The sequence below is a fragment of the Rattus rattus genome, chromosome 5, assembly GCF_011064425.1.
Source record: "Rattus rattus isolate New Zealand chromosome 5, Rrattus_CSIRO_v1, whole genome shotgun sequence".
Classification (NCBI taxonomy): Eukaryota; Metazoa; Chordata; class Mammalia; order Rodentia; family Muridae; genus Rattus; species Rattus rattus.
Genome location: NC_046158.1, coordinates 32554217 through 32567011, shown reverse-complemented (window position 1 = coordinate 32567011; position 12795 = coordinate 32554217). Strand labels below are relative to the sequence as shown.

At 36.9% G+C, this 12795-nt stretch overlaps 1 protein-coding gene and 1 pseudogene across 1 annotated transcript in view; both read right to left on the bottom strand.

Moving 5' to 3' along the window:
• Positions 1-12795, bottom strand: part of Galnt13 (polypeptide N-acetylgalactosaminyltransferase 13) — a 629326-nt gene that overhangs the window by 108470 nt on the left and 508061 nt on the right. The gene's annotated exons all lie outside the window — the stretch shown is intronic.
• On the bottom strand, positions 11549-11677 carry LOC116902602 (annotated as a pseudogene).

Genomic DNA, 12795 nt, shown 5'->3' with positions numbered 1-12795 from the left:
CAAGATATCTGCTAGATATCTTAATTCTCAGTCAGCAAAGCGTCTCATCCGCTCTGCTCCATCCTATATTACAGTGCCAAAGGCATCTCTCTGAGCCTGGCAGCAATCTCTCTACCTATCTAGTTCCCAAGCAGGTTTCCATGCCAGAAACACACATCCCATCTCTGTGCCGGCCAAGACCAGCCACTGCACACTTTCTTACACTTAAATCGCTACATGAAAGAACACACAACACAATAATCCTTGGCCCAGTTGATAAGATATAGTTGCCCACCTAAACATACAAAACCCAATACACATCCATCCCTTAAAAACATTCATAACAACCTGTAAAGGTACAGCGTGGAATCTTAATGTCACCTGCCATATTGTCCTGTGACAGCTTCTCTCCCTGTCCCTCTTGTCTCTTCTTCATTTCCTTTCCAGTCTCCTCCTCTTCCTTCAAACATTTCTCCTGCCCATCCTTCCTTCTCATCCAATGATAGGCCTCCTTCTATCTTGTACCTGCCTCACCTGTGACATCATCCCACACATTTACACAATGAAGTTCTACTCAGTATTAAAAACAATGATTTCATGAAATTTGCAGGCAAATTGATGGAACTTGAAAATTTTATCTTGAGTAAAGTAACCCAGTCACAAAAGATCACATGTGGTATGTACTCACTGATATGTGGATATTAGCCCAAAAGTAGATCAGAATATGCACAATACTACTCACAGACCTTATGAAACTCAAGAAGAAAGATCACAGCAAAGTGTGGATGCTACAGTACTACTCAGTAGGGGAAAGAGAATAATCTCTGTGAAGTAGTGGGAAAGAGGAGGGGGTAGAAAAAAGAGGGACCAGTTCAGATATGGGAGGAGAAGGGGGAAACATACAAAGTTTCAAGAATTTGGAAGTAGCTGTGTAGTAGTAGAGGAGGTGGAACTGATGGTAGCCATTAGAACGTGCCAGATGCCAGAGACTCAAGGGGTTCCTGGGACACAACAGAGAAGACTTTAGCCAAAATATAACAAACAAACAAAGGGGAGATAGACCCTGTAGAGATCATATCCAGTGGACAGCCACAGCCCCTAGGTGAGGAGGGATGGGACCACCCACCCACCTCAAAAATATTAATCCAGAATTCCTCTTGTCAAAAGGAAATGCAGGGACAAACAGTGGGACAGAAACCAAAGGAAAGGTCATCCAGAGACTACACCACCTTGGGATCCATCCTATCTGCTGACAGCAAACCCAGACACTATTGCTGATGCCAAGAAGTGCTTCCTGACAAGAGCCAGGTATAGCTGTCCCTTGAGAGGCTCATTCAGAGCTGGACCAATATAGATGCAGAGATACACAGCCAAATATTGGACTGAGCATGGGGACCCCAATTGGGAAGTTAGGGCAAGGATTGTAGGAGCTGAAGGAGTGTGCAACCTCAAAGGAATAACAACAATATCTACCAACAACAACCCTCAAAACTCCCAGGGACTAAACCACCAACCAGAGTACACAGGGGGTAACCGGGGCTCCAGCTGGATAGGTAGCAGAGGATTCCCTTATCTAGCATCACTGGAAGGAGAGCCCCTTGGTCCTGTGGAGGACCTTGATGACCCAGGATAGGTTAATGCTAGGCTGCTGAGGCAGGAGTGGGTTGGTGGTTGGGGTGCAGCCTCATAGATTCAGGGAGGAGGGAGGAACGAATAGGGAGACTATGGAGGGGAAACTGAGAAGTGGGAGTTAACCTTTGAAATGTAAATAAATAAAATAATCAATTAAAAACCCATACGGAGCACAAAATAAAGAAATACAATTTCATCATTGAAAAAATATATCTAATAATTTTGGATCATTTATCTTGTACTATTTTGTTCATGGTTAATGCCAAAATTCTTCTATAACACATTTCTTATTTCATAAAGTAAATTATTTCTAACTCATTTGGAATTTCATTTTTAACAGCGAAGTGTATGTTATCAGTTTTATATTTGAAAAATATAAGTTAAAGATAGCAACAATAAAATTTCATCATCTCACCTGACTTGTTCATTACATTTCTCTGTTTGTACCACTCAAAAATCTGCTCAAGTTTCCCTATTCTTCTTGCATGATTGACCTGCAGTGACATCCTGTGATTGATTAATTCATAACAAACCTATCTGAAGGTTGCTTTTTTAAAAATACAGTTATATTTTCCTCTTCTACTCTCCCATAGTTTATTTTCTTGTGTGAGTTAGTGTTTAATTTCATATCAGCTTTCATTTTCCCATTCCTGTCATATTTATGGACACTTCATGCTGGTTTATCTGTAATAATTCTTACATGGTTAACATTATATAGAAGTTTCAACATATATAACATATCTTAGAAATAAATGCTAGCTTGGAGCTGTTTTTAATTTGCCTTGAATTTAATTCATTACTTGAGGTAAGTTTAAAAAGAGAGACCAGTTGGTTTAGCTTGTCCTAGCATATTCTGGCCATGTCGTTTAGGATGTGAATAAGACACAGCTTTATACACGAGGCTATGTTGAATATTACATGGTTAATCATGCATATGATGAAATTAAGTGACTATTAACTCCATACACAGATATATGCATACTCGTACATAAATATATGCATATATAATAGATTTTAACTAGATACTGAAAAGAAGAGCATATTTCCAAAGTTTATTTGAAGAATATAGCATGTGTTTTTTAAATATGAATATCATAGTAGTTAATTCCTGTATCTGGAAACACTTGAAGAATACAAGAAAATAAAAAAATTATTAACCTTGCTTATACTATACCACAAATTTTTAAATATTGATTTGTCAAAAATCAATATTTAGTGTTATATGTGCCTATAATCAGGAAATATTTAATACATTATTAATTAATATTAATTATAGGAACAAGACAATAGACTTTACCATCAATGATATTTATTTCCTATGTGTACTATTACAAGGAATAAAGCACTAATTGTGGACAGTAGCATTGTCTTTATACCAAAGGATTTATGTCAGCGTCTCTTCATTCAGCTGCTGTTAGTTCATTTATCTCTGGAGGGAAATATTCATTGTTGTTTACATCAAAAACATTCCAGAAAAGATGTAGTTTCCAAGAAGAATATCATCTTACAAAGACAATACAATAGAACTATCAAAAGTAATATAAACAATGGAATTCTAGATATAAATAGATGGATAGACAGAAAGACAGAGATATTTACATCTGCTTTATTTAAAACCGACTCTCTTAGTTAGGGTTTCTATTGCTATAATGAAAGCACGTTGGAAAGAAAAGGGTTAATTAGTCTTATACTTCCACAGCAATGCTTATATTTAAAGAAAGTCAGGACAAGAGGCCAAGCAGGGCAGGATCCTGGAGGCAGGAGCTGAGTCAGGGGCCATGGTGGGGAACTGTTTACTTATTTTGCTGTCCATGATTTGTTCAGGCTGCCTTATTATAGAAACCAGAATCACCAGCCCAGGGATGGTACCACTCACACTGGGCTGGGCTCCCCAGCATCAATCACTGATTAAGAAAATACATTAGCTAGGTCTTATGGAGGCACTTCTTCAATTAGGATTCTCTCCTTACAGTTACAAATTGACATAAGACTAGACAGCATACCAACAGAGGATTTTTTTACATTTTTGTCAACATGATATGATAGTTCATCTACATAATGATTTAGTCACAAAACACTGTATTCCTTTCTGAAAAATTATTTCAGAAAAAATATTTTTTCAGAAAAATAAATTAATATTTTGATAAATTTAATCTTAATTTTATTGAGAAAACTTTTGAATCAACTTGTTAAGCATATCTACAATACAAAAATTAACAGTATAAATGAAAGAGCATTTGTGATATAAATGGTGTATTTTAGCATAAGATCAAAGTAAAATATCATCTCTTTAAAACCTTTTACACACTTACTTTTACACTTACACACAAACTACACTATTTTCCTTTTATTCTTTATTGGTGGTATTACTAAATTTCTTGGTTAGTTGTTTTTAAACTTAAGGTTATGATTGGGAAGATTAATTTAATAACTAATTATCTCTAACAACTGACTTTGATTTGCTTACATGAAAAGTGTGTCTATTCTTATATCCAATAAAACAAATACATAGTAACATATTTGCTAAGAGTACTTGGGGACTATAGTAAATGATGAATAGTACCTCTAAGAAAAAGGTTCTTTTATTTTTTAAAACCTATTTCAAATAAGTGCAATTGAAAATTAAAAGGAAATCTCACCAATTAAATTGAGTTGTATATTACATATATGAATTAAAGCGTGATGAAGTAGATTATTTAGTAGTTTCTAAAAAGACATTCAATTGTATTTTTCAGAAATCAGATTTTCACTTAAAAGGCACTGCATGAAAAAATTTTTACCCAGATGAGAACTTGCTTGTGTGTGATCTAGAGACTAAAAACTATGATTATAAAAATAGATTGAAAGATGACCAGAAACTACACACACAGGGGAAAAAGAAAGCAGAATACCAAGAAAAAAACAAAAGCACACAGCTCTATCCATGGCTGGACATAGGAATGGGATCTATAATCAAGCTCCTTATCTGGAAAGTAAGGCAGGTAGCTTTAATCAGTCTATTCAGGACAATGTAGCAGGTCTCACAAGTCCTAAATCTTGCTGACAATGTATGAAACAAGATAGTTATTCTCCATTATGATGGATTATCAGTCAGAGGGTCTTTATACTCTCTTTATTCTCTGAAGTCTGTGCTTGGGTACTGTCTGGTGATGGAACTTCTATTTTAACAATCAATCACATTTGGGGACAAATTAGGGGGAACAATGAAAGTCACAAAATGTTAGATTAACTGCTCCTTCAATTTTATATCTTCAGAAGACAGTAAGCACACGAGAGAGAGAGAGAGAGAGAGAGAGAGAGAGAGAGAGAGACAGAGAGAGAAACAGAGAGAGAGACAGAGAGACAGAGAGAGACAGAGAGAGACAGAGACAGAGAGACAGAGACAGAGACAGAGACGCAGACAGAAACAGATATAGAGAATGGGCCTAGCTTGGCACAATTCCATGAACAAAGCCACAATCCAATAAAGCCACACTTCTAATCCTTCTCAAATAGTTCCACTAAGTGGGGGCCAAGCATTCAAATATATAGTCCATTCTTATTTAAACCACAACTATGCTTCCAGTCACAGGCCCAAATGACTTGGGTTCAACATTAATTCTTGGTCTTCGGTTGCTCCTCAAAACTGTGCATTTTATATTTCTCTTTGCCTTGCTTCCCCTTCTTATTGTAGATTTATATAAAAATGATCAATAATAACCACATGAACCATCAATCCTAGGTGTCTTGATAGTTCCTTTGTCAATGGAAGGTATTAGTCTAAGACTCTTCAAGATAGCCCCTGGCAGATTTTTAGGACCAAGGCACAAATCAGGCACATTCTTTGCTAAACTATCACAAAATGATCTGTAAGTCAGGTGCTAATATCCTTTAGCAGTAATACCTCTGGAATTAGTTACTAAAAGTTCATATTGCTTACAGCACTACTGTCTTCAAATTCCTATTAGGATAGTCAACTGGGTCTTGCATAAAACATTCAAGCATTTTTATATTTCAAAGTCCCAAAGTCTTCAATATTCCTCTAAACCACAGCATGGTCATGCCTGTCACAGTAATACCTGACTCCCCGGTACCAACTTATGCCTGTTCTATTGCAGTTAAAGCACACTGTGATCAAGGCAACTCTTGTAAAGGAACACATTTCATTTGGAGCTTGCTTACAAATGTAGAAGGTTATTTCATGATCTTCAGGAAAAGATCTTGTATGTCAGTGGAGCAGTAACTGAAATCATTTCATTCTGACCTACACAGAGCAACCAAAGAGAAAGGGAGAGACAATGTCCAGGCTTGGATTTTTGAAACTCTAAAGCACATCCCCAGAGTAATGTTTCTTCTAACAAGGCCATATCTACTCCAACAAGGCCACAACTCTAAACCATCCCATACAGATACACTAGCTGGGGAACAGTCATTCAAAGATGAGTCGATGGGGGCTATTCTCATTCAAGCTAATATCCACATTTTGATTCAAAGTAAACAAACTAGGGAGTTTTATGAACTTGAGGGAGGGTTATATGACCCATCTACAAACTTTATAGGTAAATGTGGCCAGGGCAGACTTCTGGAACACAGATGAGAGCCATTAATATTTAGACATCTCTCTCAGACAATTAGTGCTTTCCCAGTCCATGGTCAGAATCATTCTAAATGGTGTAAAAGACACAGAGACTCAATAGTGGCAACGGCGCAGCCTCCAAGCTTAGTATCCAGAAAAGGCTGCTCCAGTACTTCCTTGTTTTATGTGTCTTCCCTCCTTAGTTTTATTATTCTTCAGGTATTATTTTCACTTTAAAAGCTATTATGCTAATTTCTATTTCTCATTTGGCATGTATCTCATTCTCCTTACTCATTTTTCGTTTTTTACTTAAAAGGTACCTCTATTCAACAGCAATAATATATTTTAGAATGAAAACACAACATAGGAAAAAAGCAAGTTTCACAGCATTTTCAAATAATGGTATGCTACTTTTTGCGATTCAGGGATGAATGTGTAAACACGAGAACCTTGGTAATTTCAAATTCATTATTATTTTATATATTTCTAATTTTTATACTCTGTGATATGGAAAGCTTTAATTCACCTTTGAAGAATAAAACTCACTGTGTTATTCTTTAGTTTAGTAGTGAGCCATAAAAATTATGAATATGTACACATGCATAGTATTTGTAGGGGAGGGAGGTAGAGAGAAAGGGAGAGGAAGAGACAGAAAGAGATCAAATTTGTGAGGATAAATAAAATATGCATAAGTACCCAAGGACAAAGATGTTAGAGGAGATGAAAAACATTTTCTGTGACATCTTTAAAACACTGAAAGAAATGAGGACACCAGAAAACAGAAATATCATGCACAACATGTGGTCAGATAAAGAAAAATTGATAGTTATAATGCAGTCTGTGGGAATAGTCTAGCAATTCTTCACAGAACTCAAAGTTCCTTGTAAACAAAACAATCGTAAGCAAAAGAATAATTTTGGAGGTATCCAATAGCTAATTATACAAAAGAAGAATGGGGTTGAAACATAAAATCCTCCAAAGAAACCAGGAGAAAAATAACTTTTTAAATTTTGTCTGATTTACAGATATTATTAAATCCAATACGGTTGTAAGGAGTATTCTCTTGCTGTCCTTTCTCATAGTCATTATTCTTGATAATATCCTGGAAACAAGACTTTCTCCCTTGAATTACTTTAACTATGTTCCACAATAATGAGATTTAGATGATACTTTGACGCAGTATAACATTGAATTATATATTAATTCTTTATAAAGTTTGATAAAATGTGTTCTGGAAAATAAGGAATTTATACGATGATACTTCCTAAAATAGGGCTAACAAAATTAATTTCTACTTTAACTGTGAGATAGAACTAGAAATTATCTTTCTATAATTGTGACTTACAAATCATTGAATTCCTTCAAGGAAATCTTAATTGCCTTTAAATAGTTATTAAGACATAATTTGAATTCCATAAGGAGACATTATCACAGTTAAATATCATGTACTTTTCATTGCATTACATTCAATATATAACCATGCAATTTTTAGCTTATATAATTTTAAGCTCAAAAAATGATAGGTTTTACTCACTCCATATATCAAAAAGAATTATTTAGAGGTAGTTGATTGAGACCTTCTCACCTTCAGTCCCCTGCCTTTTTAGTTTCTTCTGATGGTTTTACAGGAATTGAAACATTTATGCCAACCACTGAGCAGAGCTTGACTGTGCTGCCTTTGTAGATGGGAAAAGCACTAGGGTGATATTTTCAGATGAATAAAGACGTTGACTTAAAAACACAATTGCATAAACATGTGGAAGGCACAGACTAGGGAGCCAATTCAACAGTTCTGGTTAAGTAAAGTCTTAATCTATTATGTCTATTTCTATAAAGCTTCACATTAAAACTCTCCCTAGACAAAGAATTAGCTCACATTTAGATTTCAGCCTATAGATATAACCATTTCATTTCATCACAGTGCTCTTTGCTTTATTTTTTTTAAATATTGAGTATGGTTTAATTTTCTTTCATTACCATAATGCATCAGAGTATGCAATAATGATTCAGAGTAGGCAGAACAGTGATGGCAATAAAATTGCCTTTTCAAGGAAGAGGTCCTGTAATTAGCTGATGGGATGAGAGAGATAACAATATCGGGTACAATACTCACTGGCCCCTTCACAGAAATCCATAGAATAAATGAAAAGGATGTTTGTCCTTCAAAAATATAACAGGTATGACATACATAATTCAGAGTACCCTTCCAAAAGGTTGGAGTCAAGCCAAAGCTTGGGAACATCTATGCCCCAATAGAAAGACAGCAGTATCTACAGAGTCATGCATCTGGCTTAACAAGCTGGTTGAGTTTCAATCAATGTGAGGTTGTACAGCAGTAGCTAGACTTAGAAAATGAAAGTGTGTTTCTAAAAATTGTAGCAAACCCCGGGAAGTCCCAATACTGAGTAAAACAAAGACACTTTCAATAATGCAGATTAAAAGTTAAAATAGTAGAAAGCAAAGAAACTTAAAAAGTTTAATAAAGAATATAGTCTGTCAAAAAAGAATTAAATAAATCAATTCTTTTCTGTGAACTATGTCCAAATTTGTGAAAACTTGATTTTTAAATCCAATAGATATATCTTAATCACTGAAATGAGTGGTCTCTCCACCAGAGTGTGGACTGTTAGGAAAGCACAGATTTTCTTTGTTTGTACTAACATTAGTTGGCCATGGTAGATGACATTTCAAAGAAGATTTAACATTGCTAAATGTAGTGGTCAGCTTTTGCTATAAAAGATGCCCTATCATGCCATAGGGGCACATGTTGAGCTACATTCATAGCAGGTTTAATTGTGATAGCCTGAAGCTGGAAACAACCCAGATGTCCCAAGACAGAAGAATGGATACAGAAAATGTGGTTGATTTACACAATAGAATAATACTCAGCTATTTAGAAAGAGGACATCCTGAGTTTTGCAGGCAAATGGATGGAACTAGAAAATATCATCCTGAGTGAGGTAGCTCAGACCCAAAAGGACATTCATGGTATGTTCTCACTAATACTAATAAGTCAAAAAAAAAGTACAGAATACTCGAGATGCATTCTACAGAACTCAAAAAGGTCAAAAAGCAGAAGGGCGCAAGTAAGGACGCCTCAGTCCTACTTGGGAGGGAGAAGAAAGCAACTACAAGGAGTTAGGGATGGATGAACAGGGGAGGAGGGAAAGGGTATGGAGGTACGGAGAAATGGTAATATGATCTGGTATTGGGTGGGAGAAAAGGACTGAAGCTCTGAGGGCCAGCAGAAACAATGGAAACAGGTGACCTCAGGAGGAAGGAGGTTTGGAGGACCTTGTAGAATGTACCAGAGACTTGGGGAGTGAGAGATTATTAGGACTCAAAGAGGGGGGAACCTGGATGAAATGCCTTACAGTGGGGAGAGGGAACTTACTGAACCCTCCAGCCAAAAGACTGGTCAACAAGTGAGGGATGGAGTTGCTATCCCACAGTCAAAACTCTGACCCATAATTCTTCCTGTCTGAAAGAACTTCAGGGATGGAAATGGAAAAGAGCCTAAGGAAAAGAAGGTCCAGCAACAGGTCTAAATGGGAATCAAGCTCAAGGGGAGGCCCTAAGACCTGACACAATTACTGAGGCTATGGGACATTCACAAAAAAATGGACCTATCATGACTGGTCTCCAAAAGACCCAACAAGCAGCTGAAAGAGTCAGAGCACCCAACCTCGAATAGAAGCTGCTGACCTCTCTGGTTGAATTAGGGAATAGCTGGAGGAAGCTGAGGAGAAGGGCAACCCTGTAGGAAGACCAGCAGTCTCAATTAATCTGGACCCCTGAGATCTCTCAGACACAGGATCACCAACCAAGCAGCATAAACCAGTTGAGATGTTGGCTCCAACCCATATACAGCTGAGGACTCCCAGGGCTGGGTTCAGTCAAAGAAGATGCATCTAACCCACAAAAGACTGGAGGCCCCAGGAAGTTTAAAAGTCTGGTGGGTGGGGTGGGAACATCCTTGTGGAGACGGGGTAGGAGTAGGTGGGGAGGAGATATGGGTTGTGGAACTATTGGCAAGGTGGATCAGGAGGGGAATAAAATCTGGAGTGTAAAAATAAATTAAATTGGGTTGGGGATTTAGCTCAGTGGTAGAGCACTTGCCTAGGAAGCGCAAGGCCTTGGGTTCGGTCCCCAGCTCCGAAAAAAAGAACCAAAAAATAAATAAATTAATTAATTAATTAATTAATTAATTAAAAATATAAATACAAAAATTGACTAAACTGGATTTTAATCAAAGAGGACTTAGAGTTTATGTATAAATAAGGTATCATTCTTAAGACTGGGATATATAATGTTGAAAAAAAAACTGATGTTCTACTCCTCAGAGTATGATACTATGGCTTTTTTGCTGCATTCAAAATAAAAAAAAAGTGGATATTTTATCTTACTAATCAGAGGAAAAAATAAAATAGTAGTCATAGATAAATATCTCTGTGAAGCACTCTGAAAAAAGGTTAAGCAGTTCACTTTTAACCTATTGGATTGGTGCTACTTCAAAATCTATGCATATCAGAGAAACCTGAAGATTTCTCTTCTTTTTAATCTCTAGAAAGTAGTTTTTATTATAAGGAAATGACAAAGTTTTGTTTTGGGCCTAGACAGTTCAGAAATTCATCCTTGTGTTCTTGCTGAGGCCATTCCAGGTTTAATTAGAATCTGAATCCCTTGACGGAGAATCCCATGGAAAATTAAAAACACTATTCTAGGAATCAAAGGTCAGGATGCCTAACTAACTTATCTTAGCCTTGTTAAACTGCCTGTTTGTGCAGAACCTTCTGTAGCTAGTCTTAGCTTCTGTCAAAACTGCTTGCATCAAACTGCTTTCTTCGAATGCAGCCCAATGTGCCCCTACCCCTATCAGCTGCCTATGGAGATATCAGGGAGACTTTTCTGCCTTTAAAAAGCCTGTTATCTCGATACTGAGGTCCTACCTAGGTTCCTGAACACATAGGTATTGTCTCAGATAGCTGTAATAAAGACTTTCAATTGACCACATACTGTGTGTGAGTTGTCGTCTCTGGTAAGCTCCTCATAACAGATTACATGTATTATTTATTAGAGCATGCATTGGAACCCAAGACAGTTTAATACAATATATTTTACACAATGTATACAATGACTCCACAGAACATTTAAGCTACAAAATGCTGGAAATCATTCAGGTGCATCTCAGAAAGGACAATAATTTAGCCAGTCATATATTTATCGAACATAAAAATTGGAAATAGTCTGATTTCAGTTACATACACATGAATGTTCAAAGACATGAATGCTGTCATATTTTTAAACTGGATGTAGACTTTACAAATGATTTTATGGGAGGTACCGAGTAATGTTGCATTTAATACAGTGCTGCTTCTTTTAAAGAGGAGACCCCCACTACCAAAAAATATGCAGCTACATTTCTGACATTTGGGGAGATCATAAGGGAAAGCACATTGCTTTGGGTAATCATCTTAGTGATCATGGTTTCTCCTCTGCCAGGTACCGTTTCTCTCCTCAAGAACTGGATTAAATGCTTGCCTTTTTTTCTAAACTCAATTGATCCAGTGTAAGGGTGTTTTTTCCTACCTTAAAATCTTGATTAGAATTGAATCTTCCTACTTCAAATTTGGCAAAAATCTCTCTCTCAGGTTTTCTTTTCATTTTGCTTGTGTGTGTGTGTGTGTGTGTGTGTGTGTGTGTGTGTGTGTGTGTGTGTGTGTGTGTGTGTGTGGGGGGGTGGTTAGTTAATTCTAAAAGTAGTCAAGTTGACAACCAAAAAGGATTTCCTGCACTAAAAAGAAACCCTTTTTACTAAATTGTGAAGAAGTAACTGAATTTGCCCATGGTATTCCAGATTAGTGACCCCTACTAACACTGTTACTTCTTCCTTAGCTTGTTGGCATAAAGGCATCTGAAGCCCAAACTGGCCAAGGGGAAGCCTGAGCTGTCAGTTCAGTGGGATTTTTGTTATGGCTACTAGAAGGAGCACTCTCCCCCAAGAACCAAAGCTCTTTGCCCATATCGGAGACATCTCTCCACATATTTCCTCAAAGTTCTTCTAATTAATTTTCCATTCATACTCATTACCAAGTCTGACCTTCCATCCAAACCATTGGATTCAACTCAAGAATCAGTGAAGAATTACACATCTGGCCTTTTCTCTTTCTACATAAAATGTATGATTGTGTTTATTTCCCAATGTTCTGCCCACTGTGAAGAACTCCCTTTACTAGTTATGGGTTGGCTGAGAAAAGCATTATGTAGTTGCATCTATCTATTTCTGGGTGCTGCTTGCATAACCTGCAGAACCATCAGTGAATCAAGCCCTAGTCTTCTTTCCTTTAGCTGATTATAAGGAATGTCTCATGAAGTTACAGGTTCATACATGCAGCGCAAAGCATTTTAATGGGAGAAGGAACCACAGGCATTTGGGCTACTTCTTCATGTAAGGTTTTTGTGTATTCAATACCTCATTGAGTCTAATCATGCATATGTCACTTCCGTTTGATAATAGATTGCTGCTGTGCACATCCTCCTTTATGATGTGATGAGTCAGTTAACACCAAGTTCATGATGAGCAGCTTAGGAAACACTGCAACTGGATTGCCCACTGTCAAACATTAAAC